Raw genomic sequence first — 24,864 nt, forward strand, 5'->3', positions numbered from 1 at the left:
GTTCTCTATGAGTCTGTTTCTACTTTTGTTTGTGTTTTTTCATTTGTTCTGTTTTTTAGATTTCACAGGTAAGTGAAATCATATGGTATTTTTCTTTTTCTGCCTGACTTATTTCACTTAACATAAGTCCATCCATGTTGCCAAAATGGCAAGATTTCACATTTTTATGGCTAAGTAATATTCCACTGCATATATACTCCACATCTTCCTTATTCATTCATCCATTGATGGACACTTAGGCTGTTTCCATATCTTAGCTATTGTAAATAATGCTACAATAAATATAGGAGTGCATGTATCCCTTTGAATTAGCATTTTTGCTTTTTCGGGTAAATACCCAGTAGTGGAATTATTGGATCATATGATATTCCTATTTTTAATTTTTCCACAATGGTTGTACCAGCTTACATTCCCACCAACAGTGTACAAGGGTTCCTTTTTCCCCACATCCTCACCAACACTTGTTATTTCCTGTCTTTTTTATTTGAGCCATTCTGACAGGTATGATATCTCATTGTGTTTTTGTTTCTTTTCTTTTTTAATTTATTTTTTTAATTTACATGCAAGTGAGTTAGCATATAGTGCAACAATGTTTTCAGGAGTATATTCCTTAATGCCCCTTACCCATTTAGCCGCCCCCCCCCCCACAATCCCTCCAGTAACCCTCTATTTGTTCTCCATATTTAAGAGTCTTTTATGTTTTGTCTCCCTCCTTGTTTTTATATTATTTTTGCTTCCCTTCCCTTATGTTCATCTATTCTGTGTTTTAAAATTCTCATATGAGTGAAGTCATATGATATTTGTCTTTCCCTGACTAATTTTGCTTAGCATAATACCCTCTAGTTCCATCCACCCAGTTGCAAATGGCAATATTTCATTCTTTTTGATTGCCAAGTAATACTCCATTGTATATATATACACCACTCCATTGTGTGTATATATATATGTGTGTGTGTGTGTGTGTGTGTGTGTGTGTGTATATATATATATATATATGTATATATATATATATATATATATACATATATATATATATCATGTCTTCTTTATCCCTTCATCCACTGATGGACATTTAGGCTCTTTCCATACTTTGGCTATTGTTGATAGTGCTGTTATAAACCCATTTTTTCCTTGTTGATCTTCTGTTTAGGTTATCTGTCCATTGCTACAAGTGGGGTATGAAAGTCCCCTACTATTATTATATTACTATTAGTGGGCTTCTTTAAGATTTTTATTAATTGAGGGTGCCTGGGTGGCTCAGTCAGTTGAGTGTCTGACTCTTGATTTCGGCTCAGGTTGTGATCTCATGGTTTGTGAGATCAAACCCTGCATTGGCTTCCATGCTGATGGTGTGGAGCCTGCTTGGGATTCTCTCTCTCTCCTCTCTCTCTGCTTCTTCCCCCTCGCTTGTGCTTTCTCTCTCTCTTTATCTTAAAATAAAATAAACATTTAAATTTGTTATTAATTGATTTATATATTTGGCTGTTTTCACATTAGGGGCATAAATATTTGCAATCGTTAGATCTCAAAAAAATTTTTTTAATGTTTATTTTCGAGAGAGAGAGAGAGAGAGACAGACAGAATGTGAGCAGGGAGGGGCAGAGAGAGAGGGAGACACAGAATTTGAAGCAGGCTCCAGGCTCTGGGCTCCGGGCTATAAGCACAGAGCTTGATGTGGAGCTTGCACCCACGAACTGTGATATCATGACCTCAGCCGAAGTCAGACACTCAACCGACTGAGCCTCCCAGGTACCTGGAAATTGTTAGATCTTCTTGTTGGATAGACCCTTAATTATGATATAATGCCCTTCTTCATCTCTTGTTACAGTCTTTGGTTTAAAATCTAGTTTGTCTGATATCAGTGTGGCTACTCTGGCTTTCTTTTGGAATCCATTAGTATGATAGATGGTTCATCATCTCCTCACTTTCAATCTGTAGGTATCTTTAGGTCTAAAATGACTCTCATGTAGGCAACATATAGATGGATCTTTTTAAAAATCCATTCTGATATCCTATGTCTTTTGATTGGAGCATTTAGTCCAGTTACATTCAGAGTAATCAGTGATAGATATGGATTTGGTGCCATTGTATTACCTGTAAAGTTGTTGTTCCTGTAGATTGTCTCTGTTCCTTTATAGTCTTTGTTGCTTTTGGTCTCTCTTTTCTTCTCAAAGAGTCCTCTTTAATATTTCTTGCAGAGCTGGTTTAGTGTTCATGAACTCCTTTAATTTTTGCTTGTCTTGTAAACTATTTATCTCTCCTTCTATTCTGAATGATAGCCTTGCTGGATAAAGTATTCTTGGCTGCATATTTTTCCCATTTGGCACGTTGAATATATCATTTCCCTTCTATCTGCCAAGTTAGTGGCCTGCTGCTAACCTTATGTGTCTACCCTTTTAGGTTAAGGACCTTTTGTCCCTACCTGCTTTCAGAATTCTCATTTTCTTTGTATTGTGCAAGTTTTACTTCTATATGTCTCGGTGTTGACCTGTTTTTGTTGATTTTGAAGGGGTTCTCTGTGCCTCTTGTCCTTGAATGCCTGTTTCATTCCCCAGATTAGGGAAATTCTCAGCTATAATTTGTTCAAATAAACCTTCTGTCCTTTCCCCCCACTTTTCTTCTGGAACTCCTATGATATCGATATTATTGTGCTTTAAGGAGTCGGTGAGTTCCCTAAATATACATTTGAGATCTAACAGTTTCCTTCCCCTCTTCTTTTCAGTTTCATTATTTTCCGTTTTTTTAAGAGAGGGAGAGAGAGCATGAGTGGGGGTGGGGCAGAGAGAGAGAGAGGGAGAGAGAGAATCATAAACAGGCTGCATGCACCAGTGCAGAGGCCCACACGGGACTCCATCTCACGACGCTGAGATCATGACCTGAGCTAAAATCAAGAGTCAGATGCTGAGATACCCAGGGGCCACCATAATTTTATCTTCTATGTCACCTATTCATTTTCTGTTTCTTCCATCCTTGTTGTGATTATATACAGTCAGTTTTGCATTTCAGTTATAGCATTTTTTCTTATTTTGGCTTGGCTAGTTGTTAGGTCTTTTGTCTCTGCAGCAAGGGCTTCTCTGGTGCCTTCTATGCTTCTTTCAAGCCCAGCTAGTATTCTTATGATTGTTGTTCTAAATTCTTGTTCAGATATATTGCTTGTATCTGTTTTGAGTAAATCCATAGTTGTGATTTCTTTTTGATGTTTCTTTTGGGGACAATTCCTCCATCTCATCATTTTGTATAGGTTTCTGTCTTTTGTGTGTTATGAAAGCTTGTTATGTTTCCTGCTCCTGAGAGTAATGCTATATTAAGAAGGGGTATTACACTGTCTAGGGGCTGGTGCTTCAGGAAGTGTTTCTGGTGTATGCTGGGTGCTCTTGTGTTTTGGCTGCTTTTTCCTCCAGGTTAGTTCTCTGTAGTGTTCTTCCTTGCTTGCAGTGGGGAGTTTTTGGACCTTTAACTAGGTGTGCTTTGATTTGTTAAAATAAACCTGATTAAAAAAAAAAAAGAAAGAAACCTGAGCCACTGATGTTCTATTGTATTCCTCTGCCTATAATCTCTTGTCCCAGGCATCCATGGGTCTGCATTTCACTTATAGCTTTCACAGGTTTTAGCACTTATCATTACCTTCTGCAGATGTTCCCAGCATGAGATCTATATTATACTAGGTTTTCCTATGTGAGTTCTGAGTCAGATGAGACAAAGAACAATCCCTTCCCTGGGTAGCCAAGAGGTTAGAATGTTGAAAGTAGGTTCTACTTTGTTCCTTCCAGCCTGCAGAAAGAAAGTGGGAATTAAGCTCTTTGTCCCAAATGCCCCATGCCATCCTGGAGTGGGAGTCGGACAAAGATGAGTAAAATGTCACATTTCCTACCATTTTGAATGTTACTTTTCTTGACTGGATGTTTGCTTGGTGGCTATACCTCTTTGAGCAATTTCCAGAATTCCTATATAGTTATTTTTGTCAGTCTCTACTTATTGTTTCAAACATTTTTGTGGAGGAATAGGGCCTAGTCTACAATCTTACTGATGTCCTGAGCAAGATTCTTCCCTTTGTATTACAATATAATAATTCAGAGCTTGATATGTAGATGAACCTGAATACCAGAAATATCAATGTATCAGTCAAGTTACCTCGAAAAACTGAATAGTATCAGGGAAATACAAATCAAAACCATACTGAGATATCACCTCATGGCAGTCAGAGTGGCTAAAATGAACAAATCAGGAGACTATAGATGCTGGAGAGGATGTGGAGAAACGGGAACCCTCTTGTACTGTTGGTGGGAACGCAAACTCGTGCAGCCACTCTGGAAAACAGTGTGGAGGTTCCTCAAAAAATTAAAAATAGATCTACCCTATGACCCAGCAATAGCACTGCTAGGAATTTACCCAAGGGATACAGGAGTGCTGATGCATAAGGGGCACTTGTACCCCAATGTTTATAGCAGCACTTTCAACAATAGCCAAATTATGGAAAGAGCCTAAATATCCATCAACTGATCAATGGATAAAGAAATTGTGGTTTATATACACACAATGGAATACTACTTGGCAATGAGAAAGAATGAAATATGGCCTTTTGTAGCAATGTGGATGGAACTGGAGAGTATTATGCTGAGTGAAATAAGTCATACAGAGAAAGACAGATAACATATGTTTTCACTCTTATGTGGATCCTGAGAAACTTAACAGAAGACCATGGGGGAGGGGAAGGAAAAAAAAAGTTAGAAAGGGAAGGAAGCAAACCACAAGAGACTCTTAAAAACTGAGAATAAATTGAGGGTTGATGGGGGATGGGAGGGAGGGGAAAGTGGGTGATGGGCATTGAGAAGGGCACCTTTTGGGATGAGCACTGGGTGTTGTATGGAAACCAATTTGACAATAAATTTCATATTAAAAAAAGAAAAACTGAATAGTATATATATTTATCTTATAGAAATATATTTATATTATATATTTTATATATAGATATTGATAAACATAGATATAGATGATATAGATATAGATATAGATGATATAGATATAGATGTATCTCCCAAATCTTTATCCCTGAAAGGTCTGGGTCATTAATAGTCCTGCCTGAATAGTTTTCCATTGACTTTAATTAGAGGTCATGATAGTACTAAGTGATGCCCTAAGTTATCTTCTCTATTTTAGACATACTCTTTCTTAGCATCACTGTGTAGTAGCAGCTAAATTGCCCTTGATAATCATGATCAATCACTCCATTCAGTACAAAAATTACTGTCTTTGAGTGTTTAGAGGCATGATGAGCCAAAGTGGGTGGGTGGTAGTCTTAAATTCCATTTCAATGGAATCATTGCTGTGTCTTCTAGTGAAAGCATTCCTTTCTTTGGAACTGATACCTCTAAGCCACATAACATAAGGTCATGTGGATAGGGAGCAAAAATGTTGCTAGTGGATCCCTAAATAGTGAGTGGTGTCACTTCCATTTCCACATCCTTGATTTCTGAACCTGTAAATCCTGGCTATGAGAGAAATGGCAGCATATATTGGACTCTGTTTAGAGCCCCCTGGAAAACATTGCCCCAAATCTGCAAGGGATTGGCACCTAGATGGCACTTTGAGTCTTCAAAAGGTCATTCTCCATTCTATCAAGCCAGCTCCTTCAGAATAATGAAGAACATGGTAAAACCAATGAATTGAATGCCCATGAACACCTTGCCATACTTTATTTGCTGGAAATGAGTTGCTTGATCAGGAGCAATGCTGTGTGGAATACCATAATAGTAGGTATTGCATTCCGTAGTCCATAGATGTTGTTTGGCAGAATCATTGGCAAAGGCAAGTACATATCCAGAGAAAATGTCTATTCTAGTTAGAGCAAAACATTGCATGTTCCATAATGGAAGCAAGTCCAATGTAATTAACGTGCCACAGGTATCTGGATGATTACCCCAGAGAATATTGTCATATCAAGGACTCAATGGTGGTCTCTGCTGTTGGCAAATTGGGAACTCATCAGTGGCTGTAGCTAGGTTGAGATTAGTGGGGAGAAATCTATGTTGCTGAGCCTATGTATAATCTCCACCCCTGTCATCATGGCCACTTTGTTCATGAGCCCATTAAGCAAAGAGGCTGACAGGTTTCCATAGGATGAGTCATCTTATCCACTTTGTTAAAATCATCCCTTTCTGAGGTCACCTTTTGATGGGCATTTGCATGGGACATAAATATCTTTACATTTTTGTCCCCAGAGAATTCTGTCCACACACCTATTCCCCAGTTCTTCTTGCCACCAACTTTTCAGTCATGTTCCTTTCAGTCATGTTCCTTTCAAGTCCATCCATCCAGTCCATCCAGTCAAAGCACTGGCCATAGCCTGTGAATTGGTATACAATCATACCTCTGGTAATCTCTCCTTCCAAACAAAATGTACAACCAGCTGCATTACTGGGAAGATTTTCCCTCACAACTGTCCTCAGGAGATGACCTTGAAGGGGGCTTTCATGCTGCTATTCACTTTTGTAGTGCCTGTGTACTATGCAGAGCTATCTATAAACCAAGCCTGACTTTTCTCTTCCTTAGGCAACCATGTGCAGGGAATTCATAAATCCAGGCTGGGAGAGATTAGGTAAAAATGTAGAAGGAATTGGGGCAGTGAACATTTGATCCATTTCCTCACATAATTTACACATGTCTTCAGAGCCTGGTTGAACCCAATACCATTATATTTGGTGATGGAGTGCTGCTATATACAACCAACTTTATGGTTTGGTGAGTTGTACAAACCCAGTTCATGATGGGCAATTCAGATGGGGGACAAGTTATTCTCAATTGATGGCAGAACTTTGCCCCTAAATCCTGTGTGCACACTGTGATTCACACATAGGGGTCTCTGCCAAAGGCTCCAAAGAGTAGTTATATCTGTCACAATTCAAGCATGCGTGGACCTGCAAGATCATATAGTCCAAGTGGCAAAGCAGCTTGTAACCAGCCTGTACCTGTAGTTCTCTTGTTCTTGGCCCTGCTCAAAACTAACGGTTTTTCAGATCACTCAGTAAATGAGCTAGAGTACCACACATAAGTGAAGAATATGCTGACCCCCAAATCCAAAGTGGACAACTAGGCATTATGCCTCTTTTGTGGCTGTAGGAGGGGTCAGATATAATTACTTATTTTTATATGTTAACATGCCCCAGAACACTGGACCCACTACAAATTTCATTTAGGTGGAAGGCTCCTGAACTTATCAGATTTATTTCCCACCCTCTAACACACAAATGTCCTACCAACAAGTCTGTAACAGTTGCTACTTCTTGATCATTAGATCCAATAAGCAAAATGTCATGAATGCAATGTACCATTGAATGTCTTGTCATAGGGAAAAGTGATCAAGATTTCTGCAAACTAAATTATGACATAAGGCTGGAGATTTAATATACCCCTGAAGTATGACAGAGCAGGTATATTGCTGGTCTTGCTAGTTGAAATCAAACTGCTTCTTGTATTCTTTATCAACAAGTATGGAAGAAAAAAGCTTTTGCCAGATTGATAGCTGCACTCCAGGTAACAGGAAATATGTTAATTTTCTCAAGGAAACCACATCTGGCACAGCACCTCATTGGGGTCACCCTCCTGATTAAACTTATGATACTCCACTGCCGTTCATCAAGACTTATCTGTTTTTTGCATATACCAAATAGGCAAGTTGAAAGGGGCTGTTGTGAGAAACACTACCTCTGCATCCTTATGTCTTTGATGGTGACACTAATCTCTTTATTCCCTCCAGGAATGCACTATTGCTTTTGGTTAACTCTTTTCCTAGGTAAAGGCCTTTCTAGTGGCTTCCACTTAGCCTTTCCTACCACAATATCCCCCACTCCACAGGTCAAGGAACCAATGTGAGGGTTCTTCCACTTGCTGAGTAGGTCTATTCAGATTATGTATTTCGGAGTTGGAGGAAGTGACTAAGTTCAAGACTCGCAAGGCCTGCTGTGAGATTGACCTGAGCTAAAACTTCATTCAACACCTAACCTCCAGACTGTGACTGGTAGCCCACAGTGCAGTTTTGGGTCTCCTGGAATCAGTATCAGCTCAGAGCCAGTGTCTAGTCTTCCTTCAAATATCTGATTATTTCCTTTTCCCCACTGCATAGGCACCCTAGTAATATGCCATAGGTTCCTTTAGGGAAAGCTGGGACAAAGATTAACAGTATAATTTTTTTGCAATATACCAGCGTCATTCATAAAGTGGATCCAGTCCCCATTTTGTTCATAGGATCTTGGGTCTATAAACTGGCTCAAGTCTGGGAATTGACTGAGGAGGCTGTTTGGGTGATTCCATTTAGAACTCTGCTCACTAGATCTAGAGCACTTCTGCTTATACAGATCAAATAAGGATTGAGTAGATTGCCCATTTGTTTAAATTTTAGGGACATCATCCATGGTCAACTAGCCAGTGCCAGTCAGACTATTGTGATTAATGCTTTAAGTATGCTGTCCATTATGGCAACCCTGCATTTGGTGATTAAGTGCCTCCTCTTGGACCCTGCCACCCCAGGTTACAATGATCTACATTGCCTTTAGGAGTCCCAGTTCAGGGGCCCCTGGGTGGCTCAGTTGGTTAAGCATCTGACTTTGGCTCAGGTCATGATCTTGAGGTTTGTGAGTTCAAGCCCTACATTGGGCTCTGTGCTGACAGCTCGGAGCCTGGAGCCTGCTTCAGATTCTGGGTCTCTCTCTCTCTCTGCTCTTCCTCCACTTGAGTTCTGTCTTTGTCTCTTTTTCTGAAAAATAAATAAACATTAAAAAAAAAAGAGTCACAGTTCAGGGTAGTACTTCTCATGGTAATTCCTGAGCTACAGAGAAGAGTGATCACAGAGTTCTTCAAGGAAGCTGGGGTTCCCCTCACAAATTGATTTCTCACATTCATGGTGAAAGATGTGTCCTCTGGACCCTCTTAACATGAATAAGCATGTATTATAAGACAAATCTATTCTAACATTCTAATTTCCCTAAGCCTTTGGGTATCTTCCTCTACATTATATGAAGGCAATTCTGGCATTTCAAATTTCTTTAATGTAGGCCACATTTTGGTCCATGTTTCAGTCAACCAAAATACAACCTGTTAGATAGAACCCTGTCTATCTCCTTAAGCTACAATATTGAGTCCAGAATCTCTTCTAGTGGGCTCATGTCAATAAATATAGACTCACCCAACTTTACATTTCTTCTACCATAACTCCAGACCCCTAATGTTCATTCCCACACATATTGCCTGGATTTCTTTCTTCTTTCTTTCTTTCTTTTTTAAATTTTTAAAGGTTTATTTATTTTAGAGAGAGAGAGAGAGAAGCGGAGAGAGAGACACAGAATCTGAAGCAGGCTTCAGGCTCTGAGCTGTTAGCACAGAGCTGGTCATGGGGCTTGAACTCACAGGTCATGAGATCATGACCTGAGCTGAATTCAGATACTCAACCGACTGACTGAGCCACCCAGGCGCCCCACATGTTGCCTGAATTTCTGTCTGTATAAATTAGAAAAATCATGCAGTGCTTTTGGGGTGAAGCACACTCCTAATGGTTTACATTATCAATCTTACTTTTCAGGGCCTGCTGGGACTAGAGTGTAGTTATAGGTCTATAAGCAAATGAGGGAGGGGTGGGAATCAGTCCTGAGATGGGAATCAGCAGTGTCTTACAAGGTGACTACCTCAGGGGAGGCCATTACAGTGTCCACAGGCAAAGCAGGGTTAACTTCCTCAGATGGGGGTCAAAGGACTGATTCTACTGTTAAAGAAGACTGTGCAGAATTTGGGAGTTCAATGTCTTTAGTTATCAGGATCTGCCCATATGTTCCTATTCCAATTTTCAGGATCCCACTCCTTTCCAATAAATGCCCTCACTTTAACAGCAGACATAATATCAGGTTGGGAATTCAATTTGTAATTTATCCACTTGCGAGATGAGACTGCAGGTTTGGTGTTTGGAAAGTTAAGCTCTGGCAACAGAAGATGAATTTTTGTTTCAGAGCAGACAGAAATTTTCAGGCAATTTACGTGGCCCTTGAGCTGGGAAGTTGAATCCCTGAGCCCATCCTTTCCTTCCCTTAATTTGTCTAACACAATTAGCAGCAGTCAATCTTATTATGTTTGTTAGTTTGATGAAACTGTTCTAATATATCAAATACATGGTCACCTACGTACTTTGCCTTTTATAAGTATTTGATTAGAGTATCCAGTTGTGACATTCTGAGTATCTCTATTGCCATGGATTGTCAAGTGCCCTTTTTACTACTTAAAATAAAGTCATTAGTGCCTTTAAATCTGATCAGATTGAAGAACCAATTCCAGAAACCCCATAATCATTTCAGGCCTTAATAAATATTAAGGAATTAGCTTATACAATTGTAGAGAGTGGCAAGCACGAACCCTGTATATGTTATCAGAATGGAAATTCAGACAGGAGCTGGTGTGGTAGTCCTGAGGCAGAATTTCTTCTTCTCTGGAAACTTCAGTTTTTGCTCTTAGGGCCTTCAACTGAGTAGAATAGGCCCACTCACATTATCAAGGGTAACCTCAATTTACTTAAAGTCAAATGATTTCAGATGTTAACCATATGTGCAAACCCAATCCTAACATGTACAAAATGTCTTCACATTACCACTTAGATTAATGTTATTAAAAAACTGGGTGCTATAGCCTAGTCAAGATGACATAGACTAATCAGCATACATAAGGTATCAAAAGGAAATAATTGTTCAGTGTGTGAGAAAATAATAAAAATTTAATTACTCCCTAAGCTCTAAGTAAGTTGTTTCATTGATTTGTGTTTAGCAAATGTGGGGATAAAAGAAATAGTAAACACAAATTTATGTCCCTTAAAATTTCAATAAATTACAAAAATCCCTTCATGGGTGGCACTGTGTATACCCATCACATCCATCTGGTTTCACATGTAGAGACATTAACATTGGTTAGTGGGTTCAGGTGGTGACCACCTTATATCCAACCACTATAAAGTCCCCTAATCACTCTTTCAACTAATAGTCAAATATCCACTGATGATCTTTACCTATACTCATTACTTCATTAGGGGCTATAAAAGGATGATTTTTCTCTCATTCATTCTGAATTTGTTAATTGGAATCCTGTTGGAAAGATGATGCTTCTCCATCATTAATTTGGGTCCACTGAAATAAATTTCTGACCAAAGGGGAAAAAAAAAAAAAAAGGATAATGTCTTGAATTTCCTATTTATTTATTAAAGTGAGTTTGTAAACAAAAACAAAAAAGAAAAAATATATAAAACAAAACAAAAGAAGAAAAAGGAGTTTGTGCCAAAAGTGATAAAAGATTCATTTATATTTTACTAATTCAAGTGTAAAACACACGGATCATCAGTAACAGCTTAATTTTCACAAAATTAACACACCTCTTTTACAACACATAGGTCAAGAAAGAGAACATGACCAGCACCACAGAAAGCCTTCTCACACACCCCTCAATCACTGAGCTCTTCTTCCTGCCCCCAAATAACCATTAATCTGAATTTTAGCAACAGATTACTTTTTTCTGTTTAAAACTTTATATAGATGGAATCATACATTGTGTGTTGTGTGCATGACAATATTATTTGTGAGATTCATCTGTGTAATTGTGGGTAGCTGTATTTTGTCCATTTTTGTTACTTGTGTAGCATCCTATTATGTGAACATGAGTCAGTTTATCCACTGTACTGCTAGTAAATTTTGGGATTGTTTCCATCTTTTGACTATCACAACCAAAACTGCTTTGAATAAATCAATGTTTCACATATTTTGTTGTTGTTGTTGTTGTCGTTGTTGTTGTTATATACCTAAAAGTGGAACCACAAGTATAGGGAAGGTGAATCTTTATCTTTGGAAGATAAGGACAAGCCAATTTTCAAATTGGTTGAACCTATTTATTCTTTTCAACAGCAGTGCTCAGCTGTTTCACATCTTTGTCAACAGTTGACATTGACAGATTTTCTCATTTAGAACATTATGGTTGGTGCATAGTGGCTTTTAATTTTGGGGAAATTTTTTTTGACTCAAAGGACACCGAGTCTATATGCTCAATGTGGAAATAAAAGAATGTCACTGGATCATTTCACAAGGTCATGTACTGCTTATAGATTTGCTCTTAAGGTCAGTCACTAGACTGGAACTTACAGGCAAACCACAGACTGAAGATTCTAACTAAAGAAGGGAGTAAAAATATTAAAAAAAAAAAAAAAAAGAAGGGAGTAAAGACTATGCCTTACTTTGTCATGCACTATATTGCAGAGAGAGAGAGTTCTTTTGCTTCAGGTTAAGGAAAGTCAAGGTGAACTATCATGGCCCAGGGTAGTGATAAAGAGCTGATGGAAATGATTAAGGATGCTGCAATATGTAGAGTTACACACTGTCTAAATGCACCAGATAGTGTCAGTTCCCATGGTGAATTTCCTTCACTGAAAAAGCCTGGGGGAAGAGGCAGGCCTCAGAAAAAGGCTTAAGATGGTAATAATAAAACAACAGCCAAAATAATACTATCTAACAATTATATAGTGCTTTGCACATGTTAAGACATTTCACCCTTTTAATAAATGACTGGTGTCTTTTCCAGTTTTCAAGATGAGCACACAGGTACAGAGAGTTTAATTCACTTATCTAAGGCCACACAAAAAGTAAATGGTGGAGCCTGAATTAGAACCCAGGCAATCTGGCCTCAGGGCTCTGCTCCTGACTCTGTACTATCCATTGAATCAGGTTTGGGGGTTGGGGGATTCATGCAGAGAGATTCTGGGAAAGGAAGAAAAGGAAAAGGGGACAGGTAATCTTATTATCATCCAACAGACTTAAAAAAAAAAAAAAGCATGTCTGGACTAATGGGATACATCCTACCCTGTTGCTGAAAATAAAATAATGAAAGCCTGAACATGTCTAGGTTTGGATCTCAAAATCTTCAGTGCACATTGAGCATAATGGCTCGGTAGGGAAGCCCAACTTAGCAGAGATCCAAATGGTGGGGACTACAAATCATTCTGGGAATTACCCTTAGTATTTACACACCTGTGTCAGGTATTTATGATTGCTTTAGCAAAGCACAGATGACACAGAATTATGTCTAGTTTCCCCTTGGTTTTGAGGTTGTAGAGAAGCCAGTCAGGTTAGTTAATAATCTACATTTATATTATCCACACCAGTGGGTAGGGACCTTGTATTTGGCCCCAAGTCCAAGGCATTCAGAGGCCAGACCATGAGGTTCCAAACCCTCCTTCTGCTCCACTCTGGAGCCCATTTACTGATTATGGTAAATCTGGAGTCATTTTACTGATTAAGCTCACTATGGGCTGGTGAGCATGGAGTCTGGAGAAACTGATAACGAGGAAGGAGGAGCAAAGGAAGGCTATCCGAGTGGGTGCTTGGGCAAAGAGAATTGCCCATCTCTACTTCCTCCCAAAGCCCTGGACATCTCCTCTTCCCTACACCTTTCTATCCTTTCTGTCCTCGTCCCCTAGCTCTCTTTCTTCCCTACTTGCCTTGTCCATCAACAAAAATAAATTGCCTTTCCTTGGAGAAGCGTTCACTCTATGAAGTAGGGAGAGCAAGAAGGATTGCCTGGGGCTGGAGCAGCCGGATGACCTTGATGGTTCACCTAGAGTGTCCCAGGATCAAGTGTCCAAGGTAGAATGGGCCAATGACTGTTCCATGGGTAAAGAGAAGCCTCAGGGAAGACACTTACAGAGCCTTGTTTGCATTTGAGCATCTCCAGTTTAAGGAGGCAGATGTGAAGCAGAACCCTGCCCTCAGCGTTGCCCTCTCCCTAGGACTTTTTCCAGGCTTTTACTTTCCACCCCCCACCCCACCTCCTTCAGTTTCTTCTGATTGTTCTCATGACTCATATGCACTTTTGTTGGGATTAGATCTTAGGATTCTGGAAAAGCCCATCAAAGTTAGTGGAGGTTTGTGTTTATAGAAGTGGGTGGGAATTTCAGAGTTAGTTCTCCACAGATATTGAGATGTCTGGAGAAGCTGGTGCAAGCAGTTCCTAACCATCCTTCTACTCATTTGGGGATCCCTGACCCTGACTGAAACCCAGGCCGTCTCCCTAACTCTGGTCCCTTCTGTCCACCCTGTCCCTCTCCTGGCCTCTCTGTCTTTCTGTCCCTCTCATCTGTCCCAGCTGCACAAAGCAATAACAGGCCCCCAGGGATGCCTCTCTGGACAAAGGTGGGGTGCAGAAGAGAGCCCAGGGAGCAGCAGAGCCAGAAGGGGGGAGGGTGGGTTCACAGCCCACTCCCTGTTGGACCCCAAGGTAACTGTTTCCACCCCTGGCACTCACTGCCTGGTGTATTTCCACACCATGTCTGTCCACCTGGCATAAGCAAGCCTGGCTTCCTGCCACTGCCTTCATGGACCACAAACAGTTCCAGCACTTGGACAGGCCACTGTGCTCACCACAGCATGAGCTGTGGGCAACGTGGCTGGAGGACAGGAGACCTAACTATTGAGATCAGAAGGATAAGGATACAGAAATACTTCTGTAGTGTTAGCGGTGCCAGCAGAGTTTGGACTGTCCAGCAAGGCTTGTGAGTGATGTCGAGATTCTTGTAAGGACAAGCTGGGCTTTCCCAACTTTAGACCAAAGGGTTTTCACCATGTTGTGTCCCGGGAATGCACTGACCACCCTTCCCCCTCCCAGCCTGGGAAATGTGTGTAGCATTTTGCTTCAGGTGTCATATTCAATCTGGTTTGTCACTGATTCTTGGTCCCTGGTCTCAGTCTTATAGATGTTGGTGACTCCAATGGGAGCTTCTCCAGGGGACACTTTTAGTCCCTTAGAATGGTGAGGATTTCATCTCTCTGAAGGAGGACTAACAGTATGGATGATGGCAGGCAGGTTGGCTACTGAGGCCAAGGACGATGGAGGAAAGATAATGGAAAGATCTTTTCCAAAGATCCTGAGGTGCTACTTGACTCGTGTGTGGGCTCACAACTCCACTTGGAGGTCACAAATGAGCTGCTACTGCCCTAAGATTCTGGGGGGAACCCACCACCTCCATGGTCACCCATTGGGGAAGGAAAGAGTCCTCTGTTGGCCTCACTCAAGGGAGGGTGGGGACAGGACTGACCCCTGCATCCACCTCTTGTCCCGACAGATAACTGGGCTATGTGAGATTTCAGACATATTTTCTGTGGGTAGCTTGCCTAGAATGATCCCAATTCCATTCATGTCCTTTTTAATGAAAGATCCTGAGGTTTGAGTAAGGTCAGAGAAAGGGCCAGTGAGAGAGAAGAAGGGAAAGTCAGTGACCGCAGAGGAACAGAAGGTCCCTTTGGGCCTCATAATTGAATATGGGACCAAGTATATATGGGAGACTCTTTGTCCTCCCCCTCTGTCCCCAGCGTTCCCCTCTTAGACCTGTGATCCTTACCCTGACCTTGTGAGCTGGTGCCCACTCTGATGTTGCCCCATCTGGATTAGCTTTCAACACTGTACTCTGACATTCAGCCTAGAGAGTAGTTTGTCTTCTGACTACTGGTTAGGGAGGTAATTTAGGAACTCATGATCCCACTGAGAACAACTGAGAAAGCCTGATGAAACATAGTTTATCTTATTAAAATTTTCAACATGTAGACACAGTGAAGAGGCCCAGCCAACATCTAGGAGAGGACTGGAGCCTGGAGAGGTGAGGTCAGGGAGCCCAGAGCTCCAGATTCACTTTTGTTCTGAGGACATCAGCCAAGACTGAGGAGATAAGCAAGAAATCCATCCGAGCTTTTGGCTGCTTTGAGGTGCTGAGCAGAGAAAGACGTGAAAGCCTGGTGCCCAACAGGAGTGAGACCCTGATAGACTAACCCCCACAGTAAGTGGTGATTCTAAAATACTGCTTCCTGGGGCGCCTGGGCGGCTCAGTCAGTTGGGCAGCCGACTTCACCTCAGGTCATGATCTCACGGTTCACAAGTTCAAGCTCTGCATCGGGCTCCATGCTGACAGCTCAGAGCCTGGAACCTTCGTCAGATTCTATGTTTCTGTCTCTCTCTGCCCCTCACCTGCTCATGCTCTGTCTCTCTCTCTCTCAAAAATAAATTTAAAAAAATTTAAATGATGCTTCCTCTAACCAGAAGAGACTCTTTAAAAAAATTTTTTTTAATATGAAATTTATTGTCAGATTGGTTTCTGTACAACACCTAGTGCTCATCCCAACAGGTGCCCTCTTCAATGCCCATCACCCACTTTCCCCTCCCTCCCAGTCCCCATCAACCCTCAGTTTGTTCTCAGTTTTTAAGAGTCCAGAAGAGACTCTTTAAAAAAATTTTTTTTAAGTTTATTTATTAATTTTGAGAGAGACAGAGACAGCGTGAGTGGGGCAGGGGGAGAGAGAGAGAGCACGAATCCCAGGCAGGCTTCGTGCTGCCAGTGCAGAGCTGACGAGGGGCTTGGACTCACGAAACTGTGAGAACATACCTGAGCCGAAACCAAGAGTTGGCCGCTTAATCAACTGAGCCACCCAAGTGCCCCAAGAGACTCTTAATGATGCAGAGAGCAAACTGAGGGTTGCTGGAGGAGAGGTTGGTGGGGCATGGATTACATAGGTGATGGGTATTAAGGAGAGTACTTGGGATGAGCACTGGGTGTTATATACAAGTGATAAATCACTAAAATCCACAATAGTATATGTTAACTAACTAGAATGCAAATAAAATTTTCAAACAAGCCATTTTTTTTTCTCAGTTGAGTTGTTGTTAACTAACAGTTCAGACTTTGAGGAACACTACGGCCACACAGAAGACCGAGGTGGTGTTTTGGTTTTTTGGTTGGCTTGTTGGTTATTTAGTCCTCTGCGAGGGTCACATAAAAACTGATAAGTGTTACAGACTCTCTCCCCAGAGTACTTCCATGCAGAGGGAAATAAAAACGTTAACATGACACGTCAGTGCACGCAGAGGCCCCCTGAAGTCTTACAGACCTAGGTGTTCTGTTGTCAGAGACAACGGGTGACAACATCTTGAATAATCATTTTAACACCCCCAATACCTTTCCGTATATTTGTCAGCATAAACTGGAGTAGACAAAAGTTGGATCTAATAGTATCAGGGGAATGAGAGGAGAGATGCCATCTATTAGCTTGTTCTTTCGGCCGAACCTGAGTGCCTGCAGGGCACCGGATCAAGCTGCAACCTCAGGTCTGTGCTCTGAGAATGGCAATCAGCCATCCTTTCTCCAGCCCTCGCCCCCAGCACCCGAACTGCCCTCCTGTTATTCGACTCTCACATTGAGAGTCTTCTTAGGAGGTAGAAGCCACCTCTCTGCATAGAAAAGGAAAATCTATTTTCCTACCATTTTTCCAGTTAGACAGCACGAGGCTCCACCAGGCAGCTGACCATGTGCTGGCCCTGACTCAGGAGGTGGTGTCAGCGAGGCTAACACTGTGCAGAAAGCATTTGCACAGAAGCCGTGTGGGCAGTTACTACCTCCTGTTGCCAGGAGCAGCAGCAACGTCAGTCCTAAACTCAGGGCCCAGTGTCCTGCATCGGGGGAGTCGGTGGTGTGACAGGTGATGTCTGTGCAGAGCAGTAGGGGCAGTGGGTTCCTGTGTGGGCTTCAACCTAGCGTGGGATTGTGTATTCCATTCCTGGCTCTGTAGCCCCAAGCCTGCACTGTGGCCTTCCCCAACATAATCTCATATTTAGAAAAAAGTTGGATTCCATTGTTTGCTCCAAAAAATTGATCAGGGGAGTAGTTGCAGAGAGCAAGCATTCAGAGGTGTTTGTCACACCGAACCGTGAACCACTCTCTAGTCCTCCCACTCAGTCTAGACCCCAGGATATAACAATGACATGTGTCTCACAACATCACGTCTCCTATTGACAAGGTATGTGCTCCCCTCTCTTTACAAGGGAAAAGAAAACGTATTTAAATGTGGCTTTAATGCCCCTCCCCAGGCTGGCTGCTCTGATCGCTGACCTCACTGGCTCCAGATCTGGCTGAGCGCCAGGCTTCTCACAAAATGCACAGGCCTCTCCCCGGACCCACAGACTCAGAGTCCTCGGCGCAAGATCAAGGAATCGCTTATTTAACGAGCCCTGCAAGTGAGGCTGACGCACAGCCGTGTGGGAATCCTCATCTCCATTCTTGCTACTGAAAGTGTGATGTAAAGACCAGCAGCAGCGCCTTGTCCTACACGCAGAATCTCATACTCTACTCCACATTTTGTGAGCCTTAAGACAGTGTTTGGGGGAGTCCTATGAACAGGGAAGTTTGGGACTCCCTGGTCTAGGTGCCTTTAAGGTGAAGCCAGGACTGTGCAGACTGCTCTGAGTGTGGGGTCTGATCAGATCTTTTGGAACTGGGGGTCCAGGGTTTGGTCCTTTTTCCTTTTTCTTCTATGGCCATCACCCCCTTGGTGACCTCATCTATCCTGAAGTTTCTAAACATCATCTACGTGGTGTCATCTCCAAAATCGGTTTCTCTAGCCCAGACATTTCTCCTAAATTCCATACTCATCCATGCTCATCTGACTGCCAAGTTGATTCTCTCACATTTCTAATAGACATCTCATCTTATCGTCTCTTCACTGACTGTCTGTGATGCCTCTCCCCAAATATGCTCCTTCCAGAATTTTCCCCATCTCTGCTGACGCAACTCCATCTTTCCACTTGCATAGTCCAGAATTTTGGGGTTTTCTGGCTCCTCCCTGGCTCCTCTTTCTCATACTCAAGATCTAATTCATTAGATTGTGCTGTAAGGTCCATTTACAGATTGCTTCCAGAATCCCATCACTTCACACTCTTTCCACTGCTTACACCCCAGTGGAAGGAGCAGACATCCCCAACCTGGAACACTGAGCTGGTTTCCTAGATTCAGGAACACTGAGCTGGATTCAGATCACTCACTGTAAGTGGTGACAATCTCACCCCACTGCATCCTCAAAATGTCCCACTCAAAGAATTCTCATAACCCAGTCGTGTTCCCTCTGCCCAACCCCTCCCCACTTGAGGTCCTCCAGGATCTTACTTTAGGAGCCATGAGAGACACATCAGAGCCCTGGGTACGGTCACTGCCCGGGTTAATACAAACAGGATGTGGTCAGGAGATGAGACTAAAGGAGGAGCTATGTAGTGGGTGAACTCCCCATGGGATCCTGTCTACACTATCCCAGGGTCTCAGGGATCACCCCCTCCATACTTACTTGCAGGCTGAATGTAGCTGCCTCCTTTTCCACCTGTGGGAAGAAAACACCGTGTTTGAGGCCATTTAGGAGGCAGGGCCATGAGGTCCTAGACCTAGTTCTGAACCCCAGGGAAGCTTCCAGAACTGTGGCTACAGATTGAGGGCAGGATCAGGAAACATGAAGAAAGTACCTGTGTGGGGAATGGACAAACCGCCCTCCTATAGTCTGTCCTCAGCAGGGGTCTTCTTCTCTGTCCTATGACTGCTGTGAATCAGGTCCCCATCACCAGATTCATCAAGGTGAAACATTTGTCCTTCATTTTCACGTGTTTTACTAAAAAGAAATTGTTAGCATTCCACTCCACACCGGACTAGCACATGTGTGTGGGTGGTACTTCCTATTAAGGGGGATAGGAAAACTCAGAGTATAGCCTCTCCCTACCTGAGTGCTTCTTTCTCCAGATCACAGCTCTAACCAGCACAGTAACCACAGGAGAACCAGACCAGCAACTATGTCCATGATGAAAGGAGGAGGCTCTGGGAAGGGAAGGGAGGCACCCTGTACCCCAGGCATAAGCCCCTACCTTGCTGAAATTCTTCAGAAGGGACATCTCCTCGAGAAGAGGCTCTGTGACCAGGTTTCCCTCCTTACCCCATCTCAGGTCGACGGGCTCCTGTAGCCCCTCGTGCCGCACATGGCATGTGTATCTCTGCTCCTCTCCAGGGGGCACCACCACAGCCACCAACTTCTGGAAGGTCCAGTCCCCTGCAGGCCTGTGTCCAGAAGCTCTGAGTCCTGGGTCAGGTCCTCCCCATCATGCTGCCAGGGTAGAAGCCCAGGGCCCAGCACCTCAGGATGACATCACTGTCAGAGATGGGGTACATGTGTCTTTGGAGGGTCTGAGGAGAAGGGTCAGAAAATTAAAAAAAAATCATGTCTGTCTTGGGCCACTGCAGCAGCACTCATGTGACCATCTCGAGAAAGGACAGTTCAAGTGGGGTGGGAGAAGGGAGCAATAACCCAGACACCAGCCTAGGCATAGACATCTGGGATGATCTCTTCTTGTCTGGAAAGTTCTTTAATTAGGACAAGATAGCCTAAGGTAGGAAGCAGATCTCCGGGGGTGGGGTGCGGGTGGAGAAAAGGTATTTCTGGTCCTGACCTGAGGCCCAGTGACTCAGAAAAGCTGGAGTCAGAACTCAAACACATTGGTTTTGGGGTAGAGAAAAAAACTAAGAAAGTCCCCATGGTTCCTAAAGCCGCTGCCAGAGTCGCTGATCAGTTACTTCAGAGATGGTTTCCCCCTCCATCCCCGAGGGACTGCATTCCTTAATTGTCCAGGGAGAAGCGTGGGTACTCTGGACAGGTTGCTCTTTGGTACCCAGTCTGAACACCAGAGCTGTTTCCTTCCTCTCTTCACCCCTGGAGTGGGGGGCAGGGGGCATTCTGGCATCAGTCCCATTTATCTCTCCTAATAGAGAGACACTGGCCCCAGGCTGAGGGAAGACTGGGGAAGTTCCTTGCTCCCTCGTCCCTGCGAGCTGCGGCATCTGCTCTCTGTTCTGCAGGTGCCTACGGAGCCCCTCCACCCACTCTCCGTCCAGGTGGTTCCTCCAGCCCTCAGCCACACCGGCCACTTCCCACTTGAGGCGGGTGATCTGCCGGGTGAGGAGCGCAGGTCCTCGTTCAGGGCCCCGTAATCCGCGCCGTTCTTGGAGAATTGACTGTATCCGCGGGGGACCCGCCTGTCCCGCCCCACTTTTCATCCAGAAAGCCCCAGTCCCGGTGAGACCCTGGCCCCGCCCCCGCGAGAAATCCCTGGGTTGTCCTTGATCTGAGCCTGTTCAGCTTAAATCGGAAACAAAACCCGAGCAAGCCACCTGGGCTCTTTCCCGGTCTAGGGGCTTGTCGGTGGACCTCGGGGTGACCTTCGGACCTGGAAATAAGGGCGGACATTGGGATGGGGGTCGTGACCTGGACTCGGGCCCGCTCACTGGACTCGCTCCGGTTGTAGTAGCCGCGCGTGTTCTGCAGGCTCACTCGGAAAATCTATGCGTTGTCCTTGTAAATCCGCGTCTGCTCGTCCCAATGCTCCGGCTCCTCCTCCTCCATCCACTGCGCCCGCGGCTCCATCCTCGGATTTGGGGCGTCGCTGTCGAACCGCACGAACTGCGTGTCGTCCACGTAGCCCACGGAGATGAAGCGGGGCTCCCCGCGGCCGGGCCGGGACACCGCGGTGTAGAAATACCTCAGGGAGTGGGAGCCTGCGGGCGCGGAGGGGCTGAGACCCTCCCCCCCCCCGCCCCGCCCCTCCTCCCCGCTCGGGGCCCGGGTCCCAGGGGGAGACGGCCGGGAGGGCAGGGGGAGGAGGATCTGAGTAGGGGAGAGCGGAGCCTAATCTGGGAGGGACGGGGGAGGACAGGTGGAGGGTGGGCAAGGGGCAGGTGCTGGTCTGGGGTCTGGGCGGCGGACAGTCGCCTTCCCCGGGGTCCTGCATCCCCGCGGGCGGTCCCCGCGCTCCTGCCCCGCAGAGGCCCTTTCCTCCTGACCCCGCAGTCACCCGCACAGGTCGCGGTAAGGAGTAGGCCTCCCGAGAACAGGAGGAGGACGGGTTGTGGGGTCCATGCAGCAGACCCTCGGGGTCTTGGGAAAAGCTGAACGGAGCCTGTTCCCGAGAATTTTGTATGCGGTAACAGCGGTGACGCTAATTGTTTCTCTAAAACGGGAAACTCAATGGGAGTGCGAACTGGGCTTCCGTCATTAGTATCCAGGCAGGAGGACGTGACCCAGGCTGTGAGAAGGAGAAGTAAAACCAGGGGAGTTAAGGACTCCCTAACCTTGGCCTTCCCTGCGCCAGACACCGCCCTCGTGAGGGGCCCTCCCGGGAGTTCTGAGACTTTGCCCTGACCTCTCTCCGTATGCACGGTGGTCAGGTGACGTTGTCATCCTGTCTTCCTGAGTCCTGGCCCAGGGGCTGTCTGAGGAAAACAGGGAAAGACACACAGGCTGGGCTCAACTCCTTTTCCTGCACAGTCCTTTCTGGAATATTCGCTGAACTGGATTCTCTTACCTCCTACCCCTTACCTTTCTTCCTCTGGGTTATTCTAGAAAACTCACTCCCAGGGAATTCGATACAAGAGAATGAGCTCACCCTGGGGACAGAAAAGGAGGGACAGGGGTTTTCTCTTTAGACATGGAGAAGCTGTGCCTGATTCCAGTTTCCTTCTTGTTGATTAACGCTAGTGGTAGCACAATGTTGGTAACCCCTGAACATCAGGAATCTAAACTGTAAATGTGATTTTGGCCCCACCCTACAGAAAAGTGACCATCCAGCACAGCAGTCAGACTCACAAAGCTCTTAAGTTTTCCCAAACAATGTATCAGTGACTCCTGTGTTTTAACATTACCTTCATTCCATAGCCCCAAGATTATCTGTGTGAATGCTGGACATTTCCTCAGTCCATGGATGCACAACTGTTATGTATATTTCCGCTGGAAGAGTGGGCAAGCTGTAATCACCTCCCAGTTGCAAGTGTTCAGTGCAGCCAGATGCCCTTCACCAGTGTTCTCCCATTTCCTGTGTTTGAATTAATACTTAAATTATGTGCGTATTGTTGGGGCACTTGGTATTGTTTTCTTTACCCTGAATATCATAAGGAGGCAATGGGTTTTCAGGGGCCCCCAGAGTATAGTAAATAGTAGATGCAAAGAATGTCTTGCTACATCCTGTAGATAGAGATTTATTAAAAATCTGTATAACAATGTATTTAAATCTGAGAATTCCACTGCTTAGAATTCTTTCCCTCTGCTTCTTTTCCTCACCCTGTGCCTGCAGCCCTTCTCTCTGTCTCTCTCATCCCTCAGGCCCTCTCCTCCCCTTAGTCTCCACCATCCTGTCCCTCCTGGATTGTGGCCCTGGTGCCACCTCATCACCTGCCACCCGGGGCTCTTCTCCTTGCAGGAGTCAGCGACCCTGCTAATGTAAGTCAGGTTGTGTCATGTGTTCATTGAAAATGCTCCAGTGACTGCGTCCCACTCTTGGGAAGCCTCTAGAATGTAGGGACCATGAGCACAGGGGCTTTGGGCTATTTTGGCGAAAGCTGTCTCCGCGGCATAGAAAGCCATTCCTGGTGTATCGTAGGCTCTAAATTAATTGTTGTTGAATGAATGAATGAAATATGACTATTAGTATTTAATTGCATCACATAAAAATCATAAAATGAAAAATACATAAGCAAAAATAAGGAAAGTTAAAAAATTTTTTTAAGTTTTTATTTTTGAAGGAGAGAGAGAGAGACAGAGCATGAGTGGGGGGGAGGAGCAGGGAGAGAGGGAGACACAGAATTTGAAGCAGGCTCCAGGCTCTAAGCTGTCAGCACAGAGAGCCTGATGCGAGGCTCGAACCCACGAACCGTGAGATCATGACCTGAGCTGAAGTTGGACGCCTAACTGACTGAGCCACCCAGGCACCCCAAGGAAAGATTTTATTTCATCCATCTAGTGTGCATGAAGTTTCATAGCTTCATTCCGGGGGCAAGACCTCTATGTACACTTGAGGCTGTGCAGTGGTTTCCTATTGCCGCAGAACAAATTCCCACAACCATAGTGACTTACGACAGCAGCCATCCATGTGTCCCAGTTCTGCAGGTCAGCAGTCCAGTGTGATGCTGAGGGTTCTCTCTGGTGTGTCACAGGCAGTGTTTGCACCTAGCGCTCAACATCCCCTCCAAGCTTGAACAGAGCTGTTGGCAGAATTTCATTTCCTGGAGCTGGAGGACTGTGGTCCTCCCCCTGCAACGGTCCACTTCCTTGCACAATGTCAACGGGATGCTGCTGTCAGCTCCTGTGGCCACCAGCACTGCTTGCCTGGTGGTCCCTTCCATGGTCAAGGCCTCCCTTAGGGGCCTGGGTGGCTCAGTCAGTTAAGCGACCGACTTCAGCTCAGGTCGTGTGATCTTGCTCAGGTTCATGAGTTCAAGCTCTGCATCACACTCTGTGCTGACAGCTCAGAGCCTGGAGCCTGCTTTGGATGCTGTGTCTCTCTCTGTCTCTGCCCCTCCCTGCTCATGCTCTGTATTCTTTCTCCCAAAAATTAAAAACAAAACAAAACAAAAAAAACCTTTTTAAAATAAAATAAAAATTAAAAAAGGCCTCCCTCACCCTGAGTCCTGCTCATTCAGCCAGGCCTTCACTCAGGAAGAACTCCATCCTATTAAGGGCTCACCTGATGAGGTCAGGATTACCCACAATAACCCTCCAGTTTTAATTCAGCTGATATGACCCTTAACTGCGCATGCAAAGTCCATTCACACTAGCACCTGGATTAATGTTTGATCCAACAACTGGGAGAATATGAACAACCTGAGGTTGGTTAGGGCAGCCATCTTGGAATCTGCCCGAGACAGCCTGGTTCTTCCTTTTTCTCTAATTGGATCACAGTCAGAGACCAAAGTCCAAATAAATAGATTGTTTGAATGTTAATAGCATGTATTCTGTCCCCTTAGATATAGATATTCTTCTTAAATCTTAAAACTAATGGATGATGTTTAACATCTCATAGTTAATTTAGAGCCAACAGAGAAAGAGAGAGAGAGAGAAACCCAGCTGGAAGCTGCCATGTGTTTTATGTCCTGGGACCCAAGAGTCACACACCATTACATCAGCCTTTTCTGTCTGAAGTGAATCCTTCAAGGCAGCCCACACCCAAGAGAAGGACATT

At 44.3% G+C, this 24,864-nt stretch overlaps 1 pseudogene; it reads right to left on the bottom strand.

Moving 5' to 3' along the window:
• The window catches only part of LOC125938196 (alpha/beta hydrolase domain-containing protein 17B-like), a 48,950-nt pseudogene that overhangs the window by 3,737 nt on the left and 20,349 nt on the right, over positions 1–24,864 (bottom strand).

This window comes from Panthera uncia, assembly GCF_023721935.1.
Source record: "Panthera uncia isolate 11264 chromosome B2 unlocalized genomic scaffold, Puncia_PCG_1.0 HiC_scaffold_24, whole genome shotgun sequence".
NCBI classification, from domain to species: domain Eukaryota; kingdom Metazoa; phylum Chordata; class Mammalia; order Carnivora; family Felidae; genus Panthera; species Panthera uncia.